This window comes from Aspergillus neoniger (assembly GCF_003184625.1).
Source record: "Aspergillus neoniger CBS 115656 unplaced genomic scaffold BO87scaffold_11, whole genome shotgun sequence".
Taxonomy (NCBI): Eukaryota; Fungi; Ascomycota; class Eurotiomycetes; order Eurotiales; family Aspergillaceae; genus Aspergillus; species Aspergillus neoniger.
In genome coordinates this window covers 363,896-369,722 of record NW_020291139.1, presented here as the reverse complement: position 1 = coordinate 369,722, position 5,827 = coordinate 363,896, and positions in this window count along the sequence as shown.

Below are 5,827 nucleotides of genomic sequence, written 5' to 3'. Positions count from 1 at the left end.
CTCGGTTTTGTTCTGTTCAGGCCCCTCCATAACTATTATCCCCCCACCGTCGTGTAACTTGGCCAGTCGACGCATTTCTCCATCCCAACAGACTATCCTATTACTCGGTTTTGTTCTGTTCAGGCCCCTCCATAACTATTATCCCCCCACCGTCGTGTAACTTGGCCAGTCGACGCATTTCTCCATCCCAACAGACTATCCTATTACTCGGTTTTGTTCTGTTCAGGCCCCTCCATAACTATTATCCCCCCACCGTCGTGTAACTTGGCCAGTCGACGCATTTCTCCATCCCAACAGACTATCCTATTACTCGGTTTTGTTCTGTTCAGGCCCCTCCATAACTATTATCCCCCCACCGTCGTGTAACTTGGCCAGTCGACGCATTTCTCCATCCCAACAGACTATCCTATTACTCGGTTTTGTTCTGTTCAGGCCCCTCCATAACTATTATCCCCCCACCGTCGTGTAACTTGGCCAGTCGACGCATTTCTCCATCCCAACAGACTATCCTATTACTCGGTTTTGTTCTGTTCAGGCCCCTCCATAACTATTATCCCCCCACCGTCGTGTAACTTGGCCAGTCGACGCATTTCTCCATCCCAACAGACTATCCTATTACTCGGTTTTGTTCTGTTCAGGCCCCTCCATAACTATTATCCCCCCACCGTCGTGTAACTTGGCCAGTCGACGCATTTCTCCATCCCAACAGACTATCCTATTACTCGGTTTTGTTCTGTTCAGGCCCCTCCATAACTATTATCCCCCCACCGTCGTGTAACTTGGCCAGTCGACGCATTTCTCCATCCCAACAGACTATCCTATTACTCGGTTTTGTTCTGTTCAGGCCCCTCCATAACTATTATCCCCCCACCGTCGTGTAACTTGGCCAGTCGACGCATTTCTCCATCCCAACAGACTATCCTATTACTCGGTTTTGTTCTGTTCAGGCCCCTCCATAACTATTATCCCCCCACCGTCGTGTAACTTGGCCAGTCGACGCATTTCTCCATCCCAACAGACTATCCTATTACTCGGTTTTGTTCTGTTCAGGCCCCTCCATAACTATTATCCCCCCACCGTCGTGTAACTTGGCCAGTCGACGCATTTCTCCATCCCAACAGACTATCCTATTACTCGGTTTTGTTCTGTTCAGGCCCCTCCATAACTATTATCCCCCCACCGTCGTGTAACTTGGCCAGTCGACGCATTTCTCCATCCCAACAGACTATCCTATTACTCGGTTTTGTTCTGTTCAGGCCCCTCCATAACTATTATCCCCCCACCGTCGTGTAACTTGGCCAGTCGACGCATTTCTCCATCCCAACAGACTATCCTATTACTCGGTTTTGTTCTGTTCAGGCCCCTCCATAACTATTATCCCCCCACCGTCGTGTAACTTGGCCAGTCGACGCATTTCTCCATCCCAACAGACTATCCTATTACTCGGTTTTGTTCTGTTCAGGCCCCTCCATAACTATTATCCCCCCACCGTCGTGTAACTTGGCCAGTCGACGCATTTCTCCATCCCAACAGACTATCCTATTACTCGGTTTTGTTCTGTTCAGGCCCCTCCATAACTATTATCCCCCCACCGTCGTGTAACTTGGCCAGTCGACGCATTTCTCCATCCCAACAGACTATCCTATTACTCGGTTTTGTTCTGTTCAGGCCCCTCCATAACTATTATCCCCCCACCGTCGTGTAACTTGGCCAGTCGACGCATTTCTCCATCCCAACAGACTATCCTATTACTCGGTTTTGTTCTGTTCAGGCCCCTCCATAACTATTATCCCCCCACCGTCGTGTAACTTGGCCAGTCGACGCATTTCTCCATCCCAACAGACTATCCTATTACTCGGTTTTGTTCTGTTCAGGCCCCTCCATAACTATTATCCCCCCACCGTCGTGTAACTTGGCCAGTCGACGCATTTCTCCATCCCAACAGACTATCCTATTACTCGGTTTTGTTCTGTTCAGGCCCCTCCATAACTATTATCCCCCCACCGTCGTGTAACTTGGCCAGTCGACGCATTTCTCCATCCCAACAGACTATCCTATTACTCGGTTTTGTTCTGTTCAGGCCCCTCCATAACTATTATCCCCCCACCGTCGTGTAACTTGGCCAGTCGACGCATTTCTCCATCCCAACAGACTATCCTATTACTCGGTTTTGTTCTGTTCAGGCCCCTCCATAACTATTATCCCCCCACCGTCGTGTAACTTGGCCAGTCGACGCATTTCTCCATCCCAACAGACTATCCTATTACTCGGTTTTGTTCTGTTCAGGCCCCTCCATAACTATTATCCCCCCACCGTCGTGTAACTTGGCCAGTCGACGCATTTCTCCATCCCAACAGACTATCCTATTACTCGGTTTTGTTCTGTTCAGGCCCCTCCATAACTATTATCCCCCCACCGTCGTGTAACTTGGCCAGTCGACGCATTTCTCCATCCCAACAGACTATCCTATTACTCGGTTTTGTTCTGTTCAGGCCCCTCCATAACTATTATCCCCCCACCGTCGTGTAACTTGGCCAGTCGACGCATTTCTCCATCCCAACAGACTATCCTATTACTCGGTTTTGTTCTGTTCAGGCCCCTCCATAACTATTATCCCCCCACCGTCGTGTAACTTGGCCAGTCGACGCATTTCTCCATCCCAACAGACTATCCTATTACTCGGTTTTGTTCTGTTCAGGCCCCTCCATAACTATTATCCCCCCACCGTCGTGTAACTTGGCCAGTCGACGCATTTCTCCATCCCAACAGACTATCCTATTACTCGGTTTTGTTCTGTTCAGGCCCCTCCATAACTATTATCCCCCCACCGTCGTGTAACTTGGCCAGTCGACGCATTTCTCCATCCCAACAGACTATCCTATTACTCGGTTTTGTTCTGTTCAGGCCCCTCCATAACTATTATCCCCCCACCGTCGTGTAACTTGGCCAGTCGACGCATTTCTCCATCCCAACAGACTATCCTATTACTCGGTTTTGTTCTGTTCAGGCCCCTCCATAACTATTATCCCCCCACCGTCGTGTAACTTGGCCAGTCGACGCATTTCTCCATCCCAACAGACTATCCTATTACTCGGTTTTGTTCTGTTCAGGCCCCTCCATAACTATTATCCCCCCACCGTCGTGTAACTTGGCCAGTCGACGCATTTCTCCATCCCAACAGACTATCCTATTACTCGGTTTTGTTCTGTTCAGGCCCCTCCATAACTATTATCCCCCCACCGTCGTGTAACTTGGCCAGTCGACGCATTTCTCCATCCCAACAGACTATCCTATTACTCGGTTTTGTTCTGTTCAGGCCCCTCCATAACTATTATCCCCCCACCGTCGTGTAACTTGGCCAGTCGACGCATTTCTCCATCCCAACAGACTATCCTATTACTCGGTTTTGTTCTGTTCAGGCCCCTCCATAACTATTATCCCCCCACCGTCGTGTAACTTGGCCAGTCGACGCATTTCTCCATCCCAACAGACTATCCTATTACTCGGTTTTGTTCTGTTCAGGCCCCTCCATAACTATTATCCCCCCACCGTCGTGTAACTTGGCCAGTCGACGCATTTCTCCATCCCAACAGACTATCCTATTACTCGGTTTTGTTCTGTTCAGGCCCCTCCATAACTATTATCCCCCCACCGTCGTGTAACTTGGCCAGTCGACGCATTTCTCCATCCCAACAGACTATCCTATTACTCGGTTTTGTTCTGTTCAGGCCCCTCCATAACTATTATCCCCCCACCGTCGTGTAACTTGGCCAGTCGACGCATTTCTCCATCCCAACAGACTATCCTATTACTCGGTTTTGTTCTGTTCAGGCCCCTCCATAACTATTATCCCCCCACCGTCGTGTAACTTGGCCAGTCGACGCATTTCTCCATCCCAACAGACTATCCTATTACTCGGTTTTGTTCTGTTCAGGCCCCTCCATAACTATTATCCCCCCACCGTCGTGTAACTTGGCCAGTCGACGCATTTCTCCATCCCAACAGACTATCCTATTACTCGGTTTTGTTCTGTTCAGGCCCCTCCATAACTATTATCCCCCCACCGTCGTGTAACTTGGCCAGTCGACGCATTTCTCCATCCCAACAGACTATCCTATTACTCGGTTTTGTTCTGTTCAGGCCCCTCCATAACTATTATCCCCCCACCGTCGTGTAACTTGGCCAGTCGACGCATTTCTCCATCCCAACAGACTATCCTATTACTCGGTTTTGTTCTGTTCAGGCCCCTCCATAACTATTATCCCCCCACCGTCGTGTAACTTGGCCAGTCGACGCATTTCTCCATCCCAACAGACTATCCTATTACTCGGTTTTGTTCTGTTCAGGCCCCTCCATAACTATTATCCCCCCACCGTCGTGTAACTTGGCCAGTCGACGCATTTCTCCATCCCAACAGACTATCCTATTACTCGGTTTTGTTCTGTTCAGGCCCCTCCATAACTATTATCCCCCCACCGTCGTGTAACTTGGCCAGTCGACGCATTTCTCCATCCCAACAGACTATCCTATTACTCGGTTTTGTTCTGTTCAGGCCCCTCCATAACTATTATCCCCCCACCGTCGTGTAACTTGGCCAGTCGACGCATTTCTCCATCCCAACAGACTATCCTATTACTCGGTTTTGTTCTGTTCAGGCCCCTCCATAACTATTATCCCCCCACCGTCGTGTAACTTGGCCAGTCGACGCATTTCTCCATCCCAACAGACTATCCTATTACTCGGTTTTGTTCTGTTCAGGCCCCTCCATAACTATTATCCCCCCACCGTCGTGTAACTTGGCCAGTCGACGCATTTCTCCATCCCAACAGACTATCCTATTACTCGGTTTTGTTCTGTTCAGGCCCCTCCATAACTATTATCCCCCCACCGTCGTGTAACTTGGCCAGTCGACGCATTTCTCCATCCCAACAGACTATCCTATTACTCGGTTTTGTTCTGTTCAGGCCCCTCCATAACTATTATCCCCCCACCGTCGTGTAACTTGGCCAGTCGACGCATTTCTCCATCCCAACAGACTATCCTATTACTCGGTTTTGTTCTGTTCAGGCCCCTCCATAACTATTATCCCCCCACCGTCGTGTAACTTGGCCAGTCGACGCATTTCTCCATCCCAACAGACTATCCTATTACTCGGTTTTGTTCTGTTCAGGCCCCTCCATAACTATTATCCCCCCACCGTCGTGTAACTTGGCCAGTCGACGCATTTCTCCATCCCAACAGACTATCCTATTACTCGGTTTTGTTCTGTTCAGGCCCCTCCATAACTATTATCCCCCCACCGTCGTGTAACTTGGCCAGTCGACGCATTTCTCCATCCCAACAGACTATCCTATTACTCGGTTTTGTTCTGTTCAGGCCCCTCCATAACTATTATCCCCCCACCGTCGTGTAACTTGGCCAGTCGACGCATTTCTCCATCCCAACAGACTATCCTATTACTCGGTTTTGTTCTGTTCAGGCCCCTCCATAACTATTATCCCCCCACCGTCGTGTAACTTGGCCAGTCGACGCATTTCTCCATCCCAACAGACTATCCTATTACTCGGTTTTGTTCTGTTCAGGCCCCTCCATAACTATTATCCCCCCACCGTCGTGTAACTTGGCCAGTCGACGCATTTCTCCATCCCAACAGACTATCCTATTACTCGGTTTTGTTCTGTTCAGGCCCCTCCATAACTATTATCCCCCCACCGTCGTGTAACTTGGCCAGTCGACGCATTTCTCCATCCCAACAGACTATCCTATTACTCGGTTTTGTTCTGTTCAGGCCCCTCCATAACTATTATCCCCCCACCGTCGTGTAACT